At 41.8% G+C, this 12,353-nt stretch overlaps 1 protein-coding gene across 1 annotated transcript in view; it reads left to right on the top strand.

Moving 5' to 3' along the window:
• Nucleotides 1-12,353, top strand: part of LOC104965421 (E3 ubiquitin-protein ligase HERC2-like) — an 80,367-nt gene that overhangs the window by 3,483 nt on the left and 64,531 nt on the right. The window contains exons 3-5 of the mRNA XM_010794377.1: nt 723-816; nt 3,068-3,199; nt 5,456-5,681. The gene's annotated coding sequence lies outside the window, so the exon portion shown is untranslated. The remainder of the gene's footprint in view (nt 1-722; nt 817-3,067; nt 3,200-5,455; nt 5,682-12,353) is intronic.

Genomic DNA, 12,353 nt, shown 5'->3' with positions numbered 1-12,353 from the left:
ATTTGTACTTTCGTACTCAAGTGAAATTGTGCATGTGCACATCTGAGACTGCACCAATCTCTCCATGTTCAACTCAGAAATGTAACTACCTTATATAAAACTAGATTATAACACTATTATTCTCAGTGGGTACCAGGAGTATTTAGAAAACAAAAATGCATTACAGCAAACATAGCAGCAGCAGCAGCAGTGATGGAAGAAGTATTCTGATTATTTACTTCAGTATAAGTACAGATAATATGGTCCTAAAATACTCGAGTAAAAGTCTTGGAAATGTTACTTAAGTAGAAGTGCAGAAGTATTATGAGCAAAATGTACCTCAAGTATCAAAACCTAAATGTTTTCAGCATACATATTGCCAGTATTATATCATCACAGAATATTATATTATCCAGCTTTTTGTTACGTGTCTTTGTGTGTCTAATAATGTCTGACGGTCCGTTTACGCCGGTTGTTAACCAACATCGTTATGGGGAAATGCAAGTTTTGCGTCCAAATGATTGGAAGATAAGGAGAAAGGACGATCAATTCTGTATTATAGTCAATGTGAGGTAAAGTGTGTCGCCAAGGTAACCGGTTATAACTCCAAGTGGCGATGAGGTCTTAAAATGTATGGAAAGGGTCTTAAAAGGTATTACATTTGACTTCAGGATTCCTGCATACACCCTGATAATAAATGTGCTGCGTTGCTGAGTTTCGGTGTCTCTCTCTGTCTTTGTCAGCGGGCGTTCTCTCCAGAGGGTCTGAGTGAGATGTGGAATGAAATGGTGAAAGACGAGGAGATAACGTTCAGCGGAGAAGAGTCCGCTCACACAGGTATGTCTCACGGAGGTTTCAACATTCACCCTCCATGTTGTTTACCAATCCACACATGGCTGCTGTTTGTGACGGCACGGTACATTTGTACACACTGTCTAGGGATGATACATGAGCTGCTGACAGCGTTGGCATTTTAAAGGTTCAACGGGTAAATCCAAGTCACCTGATCCTTAGAATTAGAGGGCGGCATTTCCCCTCAGCTTCAGGGTTCATACCGTCTAAATATACTGTCATCTACTCATTAACAGCAAAGGAAGAATATGTAGAGCTGGTCAGAGCTGGTCAAAATAACATTGCTATTTTATAAACTTTAAGGGGGGGGTTGTGGCCTAAGCTAAAGTTAGTGTTATTGAGCCGCTGACCCTAGACTGTGTGTACACTTGTATATATAGATTGTGTAACCGTTTGTATTACTTGTCTGAAACCAAAGCATCAGAAGCGGGAAAACAAGCCTTACCTTTGATCTTTTTTTAGCAGATATCTCTTCAAAACAATACTTTGACATTACATCAACACCGCTCTATATAACAGTTCTATAGTTAGATCCGTTATAATCCTCTCAGGAAGAGGCCCTTCTCCCCAACAACTAAGTTAACCCCTCCCCTCGCTCCCATCTCCTGCACATCAACACACCCATCCGCACTCTCAGGTCTTCTGCTTCCCTCCACCTCACTGCACCCCCCTTCCGTTTAACCACCATGGGGTCTAGAGCAGGGCTATTCAATATGTGGCCCGCGGGCCAAATCCGGCCCCGGGGTGATATTTACTGGCCCTTTGAGTATAATGTTAAAAAGTAATCTACTTTTTTTAATTAATTTTTTTAAAGATTTATTTTCTGGCCAGAGTGCCTTTATTCCAGAGAGGGTGTTAAATTGAGAGATAGAGGGGAAGACAATGCCTGAAAACTTCAGCGGGCTCGGGTTTCGAACCCACCTACTAGCTACTGTAGTGACAACTCCTGTCATTGATTGCGTGAATGATTAGATAATTTCACCTAAATGAAATGAAATGATGTTGATGGTTAAATGAGCTTCACATGTCGGCCTACTGAGTTCTGAACTTGCCATTTAGATCTATAGTCCTTGGGGCTATGTTGTTTGATTGAATTAAACACAATATATGCACTCCACTATGCTGTTGTAGTATTTACTGTATCTGAAGCTCTTAATAGGATTGCTCATATTTCAAGCCATCTTTTTCCCAGCCCCTTGCCTTGGATTAGTTTCATCAACCGGCCCCATTCCAAACTAATTGAATAGCTCTGGTCTAGAGCCTTCAGCCGCTCTGCACCCCGCCTCTGGAACTCTCTCTCCCACCTGACATCCGCGACACTGACTCTCACCCCATTTTCAAATCACGTCTCAAAACATATGGCTTCACTCTCGCATATCCACCCTGATCATTATCCATCAGACATCCTCTGTTTTATTTTTAAATGTTTTGATATACTGCTTTGTGTTGTTTATATCTCTTTTGCTGGTGTTATGTATTGTGTATCTGTTTTTTTGTGTGTTTGTACGGCGACCTTGAGAGCCTTGAAAGGGGTCTATATAAAATAAATGTATTATTATTATTATTATGAACTTAAAGTACATTTGGATGTTGAATAGACCCTGTTGTGCTTTTGGGGGTTGTCCCTTTCCTGTAGTGTGTTATATAAGTTTGAGTGCATGTAAATGGTCTGCAAAGGCTAAAATCTCCCACACTACCCCCCCCCCCCGTAATCAGCATAATAAGTCGTCTTTATTTCATTGTGTGTGTGTTGTTCTGTAAATTCGTGTGACCATTGAACGATGGTTTGATTCGAAATCCTCAATAGCCTTGAAGTTAAAGGTGGGGTTGGTAATTCCCTTCAGAAACACTTTTTGTTATATTCCATGGAATGCTCTTAACATCCAGATAGCGATGAATACATGAAATGCTTTGACAATAATTACATAAAAAAAAAATCATCTGTGGAAGCCGTAGCGCTGTAAAAAGCACGACCAATCATCTGAGCCGGCCCGGCTAAAATAACTGGATGGCCTACCTGCCTGTCAGCCTTCCATCTGGGCACAAACTTATCTCGTGCCCTCATTGGTCATGTGAGCGTTCGTGTGTGTTGGAGGAGGGGCTCTGTGAGGAAGTCTGAAGGAAGTGGTAGATTTTTAATGGTTGTGTATTTTCAAATTCTAGCGCACTCGAGCTGGTTTCTCCATTCCTACCTAGCCTACCTTTAATGTCAGATATGTTTTCTTGATCATTTCAGAGGATTGCACCGACTGCTTTGGAACTCAGAAAAAAGATGAACCCAACGACAAAGAGAAGAAAGAGGAGGAGGAGACGTCCACCTCCGTGCATCACTCCATCATCGAGACCTGGGACTGGGGCCGGCAGCCAAGTAGGAAGACCACCAATACAAATAGAAATAGAAACATCGCACTCTGTCCTCCTGTTACTACGACTCTGGCTGTTTTTACGCCTTTCTGTTTCCAACTGGGGTAATGAATACCACGCTGGGAGCTCTCACAACACGTAGCTGAGGACTAGATACTGACCGTTTCAACACATGGCCGCCAACGCTCTGTGTTGATCAGTTTCACTGCTGATGAGTGCATGTCCTGCTGGCCGGCACGTGAGGTGTGGAAACTGTGAAACGATCACTCTGCCTGCAGGTGTGAGAGGGTATTCTTTACCTCGCAGTGTAATCTGGGGAGGCGTTACAATGCGGTCAACAGAAGGGTAGCATCCAGCGTAACATGGCCTTTAAATAATACCTCTGTATCGTTATGCTTTTTTGCAATACACTGAATATTCTAGTAGTCCCTGCAACATGTGTCGTGCAAAAAGCGGGAAATCTCGTGGCAAATTGACATATTTTTAATTTCAACCAGGCATTTGTAACCAAATCCATACAAAAACCTTATATAACAAGTTTCAGAATGTTTTAATAATTTACATTTTACAATATTTTAACATAAACCCTTTTCAAATATCCAAACCCAACACATATATCTTAGTCTCTCCCCCGAGACTTGCTGTCGGGGTGGGACAGTGTCATGCTGGGGGGAGATAAGCTGGGGGTGCAGGGGCGTGGTACATGCTCAGTGGATACAGGCTGTGCTAGTACAGAGAGGCTAGTCTCCAATGGGTTGTTTTTTTATTTGATTGAGTGAAGCAGGAAGTGAGTCCGGTCTGATGTTCAGTGTAACTTGATCTCTGAACAGTTGCGGTAGTTAGAACTGTAAACTTCTTCTTTTCCATATCTTTGTTCAAATATCTGGAATAATATGATATAAGAAGTTCAAGCCCACATGTTGTTTTATAACGAGATGCTCTCAAAGAAATACCATCACCTCACCTGGTGCTTTAAGCTGCCTTCAAAATAAAACCACAACGCCTTCTTTATTAAATGAAAGAATGACTTAATAAACAAAAACAGCAAGAAAAATACATGTTTAAATAATCAAATCAATTAGTAGCTCCAACCTTTTAACTTTGCAAAATACGGGACTCTTACGGGACATTCGGTTGTTGTGAATTAAGCTTTTTTCCGTCCAGTCCAATGTGTTGACTTCTCTCTTCATTGGTGGATCTTTTTGAAAGATTTAATCAACCCCTTCACATTTGGCATTATCCAGGGCAGGCTAATTTTACCATGGGTAATTTATAATAAGTCCTGCGGTACATATCTGTCCTGACAGAGGAGCACAGCTGACCTCCGGCCGGTCTTCATGAAGCTTAAGTGGATTCAGAGCGGCTATTTTAACTCGTCTCATCTTCTCTGCACCACTGCTGTATGAAATCGTGAAGAAGCATGTCTTCTCTTGAACAACATCACAACAAAAGGCTGATGTGAGAGTGCAGAACATATTGAATGGGGGGGGGATTTTTATTTACCGTAATTTTGGGACTATAAGCCGCAGTGCAATAGTAGCTCCAGAACATGTACTGTGTAAACTGTACTGTATCACATAGCGTTTCAGACACACAAACTTCTCAACTTTCAAACTTAAACGGTGCGCTCCCAGCGCACGTACCGGCAGTGATCTACAGCAGTGGTTTTCAACCAGTGGTACGGGGACAAACTGTCTCGCTCTCGTAATGTCTGTCTGTCTTGCTCTCGTTCTGTCTCTCGTACCACTCTCGGTTCCACTTTTACTTTTGCGCGCTACCTGTCTCACTCTTTTCCGGCCTCCATCTTTTCCTGCTGGAGCCCGCCGCTTAAAGGTGGGGGGCGCGGACCGGCCATAGAGCCCATAGAGTTAAAGGTGGTGGACTGTAACCTGTAAAATCCATAGATTTAGGAGGTCCCCTAGTGGCCGTTAGCTGTAGAAATCCATAGATTAGCCGCACCGTTATATAAGCCGCAGCGTTGAAAAATGGGAAAAAGGCGCGGCTTATAGTCCGAAAATTACGGTACTTATTTAGAAACAGAGTACAAGTTGCTTTAATCAAGCTCTAAGTGTCATGAGATCCTTTCGGAAACACCTGGAGCTGTGGTGCAATGTGGTAACTTTACGTGTGTGTTGTGTGTGCCTTCACCCCCCCCCCTCCCCCCCCCCCCCTTGTTTTTTCTCTGTAAGGGAATATAATGGGTGTAAAATATATGGTTGTGATGAATTTCCTTCGTCCCTGTCCCCCTCCCTGGTTGCAGATGAGACAGAGCTGTAAGGACTGTCTGCTGTTGGCTGGTGGACGATCAGCAGAAGCTCTGGGCTCAGATGGCAGAGCCACTCTGTCTGCTCAGCGGCCTCCGGCAGCGACTCGTCATCCGTGGACGATACCGCATCTCTCTGAGGCCACAGCATGATGGAGGAGAAGTACAAGGTCCGCTGGAAGGGCCGCCCAGCCCCCCCCTGGCCCGCCGCCGAACATTAAAGGTTAATGGTAATTGTGCGCGTAGATGGAGCCAGAGAGGACTGTGAGTTGGGGGTGCATGAGGACAGCAGCGTTGTGTAATGGTGGGAGAAACCACAGCTGAGGTTGTTTCATTCGGACCTAAGGTAATTCAGTTTGCAGCTTAAAAATAAGACGAGCCCTCCATTGTGACACACGTTTGAAAACAACTCAGATAATCTTTAAAAAGTACCTCATTAAGTTTTTATTAACTGTGCAGCCTAGACTGGTGAGTGAGTGTGCTTGTGGCCTTACACCACCATGTGTCAAACTCAAGGCCCGGGGGCCAAATCAGGCCCTTGGTGGATTTATTTCGGCCCGCAGGGATAATTTTAATTCCTATTCGATCTGGGCCCTCCGGTATATTGCCACGCAAACTTCACTCCATCCTGAGGGTCTCCTCGCTCAGAGCCTGAGCCAAACATTGATGCCTGCAACCAAGATGAGATGCTAAGTATCTGAGCGTAAGCATCACAGAGCAGCACACTGAGTTTAATGGATGTTTCATTCTGCTATTTATGTCACCGACGCAACCAGGGCTATTTTACGATCCTCGCTCTGTCAAAATGACGGACAGCGAAAAAGTCTAACGCCAGGTTATGCATGGCGATGTACATATTGATGTGTGGTNNNNAGCCCAAAAGAAGCAACACATACATGATGTTGTGTAATTATAAACCAAAACTAAGGCCTCAGGATGACTTTAAGACTTGAACATGGTCATTTTTGTTTTGAAACATTAAATAAAATAATGGAAATATTTTATATAAAAATAAAAAATAATAATTCCCTGATCCCCGATTTTTTTCTCCTGATTCAGATCTTTTGAAAATCATGTGATCACTGCCCTCCCTGGGTCTGTCTGCGGCTCCGATCATTGATCATGTGATCGGATCGGGACATCTCTAATAAAGATGATATGTTACCTGCTCTATCGAAATCAGTGGAATGTCGGAAAGACTCATTTTGTGGATTTATGTCAAAACCGTGGCTGATTTTAAACAACGTTTTCCAGAATATTAAACTTTTATATTCAGACGATAAATATATTTTTAAAGCTTGTCTAGACGGGGATTCAACTTCAGTGATCACTGCCCTCCCTGGGTCTGTCTGGCAAGCGGTAGTTTGCCTCCATAATATTAAGAATTGAGCCTCCTCTTAAAATAACTATGGCTCAAAATGGGTCCACAAAGGTTGAAGGCCTCATGTCTTGATAAGAGTCATGACATTATATGAAATATATTACTGAGTATTTGGAGAATGAAAGCATTAAGGACATCTTTGCAAAGCTGAGAATCTCTTTCCAACAGTGCATACACATCAAAATGTGTTTTGGGGTTGTATAAAGACTGATTTTGATAGGGCAGGTCACGTATTTTATATTTGCCAGGTGGCTGGTTTTGATCGTCTCTGCTCTCATCCACTTTTAATTTAGGGAACTTGAAATTGGTGGTGTGTATGGGTTGCTCTTGACTCCTGCTCTCCTCCATGAGGTAAGACACTTTGCTTCGTGCCTCTCTCCCGGGGCCATGCTTTTATCTTTTTGAGGAGGTCTGTGTTGGGTGAGAGGAGATCTGACTGAGCTGCACAGCATGGTATGCAACAATAATTAGTCTTTGCAGCAACTTGGCTAGTAATCGTGATTGGTGGCTTAGCAACCGCTGGGTGTTCACTGATTTTGCACCTCTCACATTACAGAATTCTGTGTCTTTGTACATTCGCCTTGCACCTTAACTCTCTCTTTTTAAAGACTGATATTCACGTGTAATGGGCTCATTTGCCTGCCTTCTTGCCTTACAGATGCAATCAGAGGTGTTTTCCTTATAATGAGATCAAAAGCAGTTAGTGCCGCCAGCAGGGAGTTCAATCTTCTGGCTTCAACACCTTTTGCAAGGCAAAGCATGTGTGAAAAAAAGAGAAAAGTTATGCATGTATCTGTAGTTTTATAACAACTTATGGAGTCCTCAAACTTTGTCACTGTGCCCTACGTTGCTGACTTTGTAGAAGAGTGTGCTGGCTATTTATACAGCCTGTGCCAGGAGAGTTTGGTGTGATGCCCTGCAGAAGTAAGCCCATAAAGCTTGTTAGAGGATGCCTGCACTAATACAACTAGGGTGTGCTCAACACAAGCAAGACACGAAGCGCCGTGTAAAGAAATGAAGTAATAATAAATGTATCATTAAATATATTCTCAAAAGGAAAATTCTCTTCCTCTTTTCTCTCTCTTTCTTGTAGGTTTTCACCCGTCCTCTATGTGGCTCTACGCTGGGACCAATCAGTGTGTTTTTGCTGAGGTGTGTGTGTTAGAGTTTGCTCAACACTCGCCAAGACTCTGGGGAGTTTTTTAAGGTATCAGAGGCGGGAGCGTTCTGAGCAAAACCCTTTGAAGTAACTCATCTTGATGTCAGAGGACACCATTAGATTGTCTGTGTGTGTGTGTACGAGTGTGTGCATACTGTTATGTGAGTGGATTGGTAAGTTGAATGTGAATCGTTCATATATTTTGTGCAGTGTTTCAAATGTGTTCAGTATCAGACCATGCATCAGGCAATACTAAATGTACCACACACTTACTTGTCCTTTGTACTTCAGTGTTAGCCTAGTGGCGTGTGTGTCTAGTGAAATAAGCTACATGAGAAATGTTCTTGACTGAAGTGACATTTTAAGTTTATATCAGTAATTTCCAACTTCTGACTTTTTCTCTAACAGTTTGAAATCTTCAACCAAGGTAAAGAGGCCCTATTATGCTCTGTAATGTGTTCAATAGGTTTGTGTGCATGTAAATGGTCTGCAAAGGCTACAATCCCTGTGTTTCCCTCCAGAGGGAGTTTCTCTCCCACATACTCTTCTAAGGGGCGGGACATCTGTAAGCAGTTGCCAATCACAACAGAGCCGGCCACCTAACCAATCAGAGCAGACTGGGCTCTGGTTTCAGACGTAGGGTGAAAAGCAGTGCTGCAGTGTGAGAAAAATACCTTTTTCAACATTAAAGCGCATGCACACATGTCACAACATACAAATATGAACCTGAATATGAGCATAATATGTCCTCTTTAAAACTTTCAACCACAACGTACAGAAAAGAGAATATTAATAAGGGGTGCATGTTAATTATATGATTCATGTACTTTAATATAATAATGAAATACATTTTATAAACGTTATTTTGAAAAGGAAGTAAGCAAATCCAACTAAAAGTATATAGGCTTGTTTTATTTGTGCAACTTAGCTTGAGAACATTTTGTATTACCTCCTAAATGTCTTCAACCACTTTTCTAAGCTTATTTATTTGGTTTGTAGCACTTTAACAAAGCAAACTTGTTTCTACAATCTACATCAGTTCATTGAACCAGCTCATTGCAACAAAAGGCTCGCAGAGCATTTGTTACGGCATTGATACGAAGAAGCATCAAACTAAATCAAATACACTTTCTGTTCTTTCTTCTTGTACTTATTCAACACCTAATACACTTATTCTGACGTGCCACTGGGTTTTAAATGGAAAAAACACATTTTCTATTTGCAGAGTGAGGTTAACCACAGCCAGAGTGTCTGGTAGTAAGGGTCTTTGGATGACCGGTAGGGGAGGTGGGAAAAGACCGTATATACACCACAATTACTGAATAATGCCCTCAGAGAGAGCGTGGGCTGCATGGAGAGAAAGGACACGAGATATTGAAGCTCAGAAAGGTAGTTTATTAATTGAACAATTGCTATATTAGTGAAATGTGATAATTGAGATTACAGGTATGTTATGCAAAGATTAAAATGGCTGAATAGCTTCTATACATTAATAGGGGAAAGTGACAGGCGGGGAATCTGTACAATCCGATATGGGTGGGTAACTCCAATAAATGAATTACTTAATAGATAATCTAACTAGTTAATTAGTACGCTGATTATTCTGCTAATAGGTTATAATTTGAGATCCTGTGTTATCACTTGCACACCTCCCTTGACACCTTTGATCCCACATGAATCTCTCATGTACTGTATATGACCTGTATGGTAGTGAAGCGAATCTACAGTACATGCATCTCACATTGAAATATCCCCCGAGTGAAGAAGTTCAAGTGTCTCAGGATCTTGTTCTCGAGGGGACAATGGAGCACGAGATGGGCTGCACCACTGTGACGAAGAGAGAGCTGAGCCGGAAGGCAAAGCTCTCGATCTACCGCTCCATCTTCATACTTCGACCTACTGTATGCTCATGACCGAAAGAACGAGATCACGAATACAAGCGGCAAATTGGGTTTCCTCCGGATGGTGGCTGGCATCTCGCTCAGGGATGAGAAGTGCAGTATTCCGGGAGGGAACTCGGAGTAGAGCCGCTGCTCCTTGTTGAGGTGTTCCAGCACCTAGTAAGGTTTGCCACCTGGCTGCCTCTATAGGGAGGTTTTCCTGCCACGTGAAGGTGGGAGAACACCATGGTGTTGGGCATGTTACTTTTAAAAAGTAACTAGTAATAGTTATAGACTGCTCTCAAAAAAGTTACTTTACTTTAAAAATAATAACAATACAAATACAAGTTTTAGTGTTGTTCTGTGGCACCGTAAGAGAAAAGACAACTCCCCACATGTACATTAGTTAGGTGCTTCAGGAGATTGGCATTGCTGTTATTCGATGTGGACAATGCTTTCTGTCCTGCACGCAGTTTACATTTGACCGTAATATATTTTGCGTCCTTTATCCCCACAAATTGAAAATAGTNGCATGTTACTTTTAAAAAGTAACTAGTAATAGTTATAGACTGCTCTCAAAAAAGTAACTAGTTACTTTATTAGTTACTAAATTTTAAAAGTAACTAGTAACAAGTTACTTTACTTTAAAAATAATAACAATACAAATACAAGTTTTTGTGTTGTTCTGGCACAGTAAGAGAAAAGACAACTCCCCACATGTACATTAGTTAGGTGCTTCAGGAGATTGGCATTGCTGTTATTCGATGTACATTCGATACAACTCCAAGTTGTAAATGCGCTGCTGCTCTCGCTGATACTTGCATCTGCCATAGTGTGTGTGTGTGTGTGTGTGCTGGTGGTGGGCGTTGCTGTGTGTGTGTGTGTTAGCAAGTGTTTGTGTGTCTGTGTATTTTCCCCTATGATTTTCCCCATAAGGCAAGACCCGCCCAACTCTGTCTCTGATTGGCTTACCCTGAAATGTTACCCCGCGTTAACCAATCATCACTCCTCTCTGGTCACTTTCACTTTTCCATGGTACTGTGAGAGGACAACGCTGTATTCGCCTGTAAATTACATCCTCAGGGAGCGTTCGGTTCAGTTGGATCACATAATGTAACGCAGTAACGCATCCATTTAAATCACAGTAACTATAACGGCGTTACTGAATGGGAATAGGTAACTAGTAACGTTATTAGTTACCGCAAAAGGTAGTTGCGTTACAGTAACACGTTAGTTTGTAACGCGTCAGTCCCAACACTGGAGAACACAGAGGTGCAGACCCAGAACAAGGATCATATAGAGATTAGGAATACTGTTTGTTTTCTTTGTGCTGTTTCTGTTTCTGACTTTGTGTAAAGCGTCTTTGAGCATTGGGAAAAGCGCTATAAAAATGTAATGTATGATTTTCATTATTATTATTTTATCTCCACGCTGGCATGGGAGTGCTTTGGAATCCCCCAGTCAGAGATGGTTGAAATATCTGTCAGTTATTATCTCATTTAAAAGGTAGAGAATATATAGTGAAAACATATTTGGATATCATAGAATAATGTCAGTTGCATTAACAATGTATTTCGTCTTTTGGATCAACCCGTGGACCATGTAACAAGCTCTATTTGTATATGTGCTGGATGTGTCATCTAATGGGTTGTAAACAATAGCAAACAGAAGCCTGGAAGGTCACCTCCACAGGATCTCAGAGTAACTAGATAGTGGATTCTGAGAACTCACCGACAAAGCTTTTTTATGGACTACGGATGGGTTGAACCTAGCTTGATATTAAAGCCTGTGTGAAAGGAAACATAAACACATTGCGAGACAAACACATAAGTCAGATGTGAAAAAGAGTCATAGTTAATGTGAAGTGAGAAACGTGATAAATGTCCTATCCTATTATGAGTCCTTCACTGACGGGCACTGAGGTTGAGTTTGTGAATTATGGATAGACATATATCAAATATAGATGGGTCCCTCCAAACCGTATAGCAATGGGGTGAATGAGCAGTGGCTTTCTGCCCACACAAATTCATCAGGATTGACACAGTTAGGGTTGAAAATAAAAAGTCACTGCCTTGCTATTAATAGATATTGTATGTGTAACAGGGTATCAGGCAAGTTGGTCAATAAGGAAAGTAGGTTTCACAACTTTATAGAACAAGATCTTAAAAAGTAATATCAGAAAAAACAAATCTCTTGTATCTCTGTCCTCAAATTTTCGACGACCTTTCTTCCAATCCACACTTGGCGGATGTATTTATATTAGGGCCGGGACTTTAACGCGTTAATTAAGATTAATTAATTACACAAAAATTAACGCGTTAAAAAAATTAACGCATTTTAATCGCACTTATTTTTGCACCGCGGAACGTTTCTCACTGGATGAGTTTCAGGGGTACCGATTTTACTGGAGCACCAACTAACGTTCATGACTTCAGACAACAACAAACCACAGTGAACAATAGTCGAACGAAGAAG

Source organism: Notothenia coriiceps, unplaced genomic scaffold (assembly GCF_000735185.1).
Source record: "Notothenia coriiceps isolate Sejong01 unplaced genomic scaffold, NC01 NC01_scaffold00037244, whole genome shotgun sequence".
In the NCBI taxonomy this organism is placed as follows: Eukaryota; Metazoa; Chordata; class Actinopteri; order Perciformes; family Nototheniidae; genus Notothenia; species Notothenia coriiceps.
This window is presented reverse-complemented; position numbering and strand designations above follow the sequence as displayed.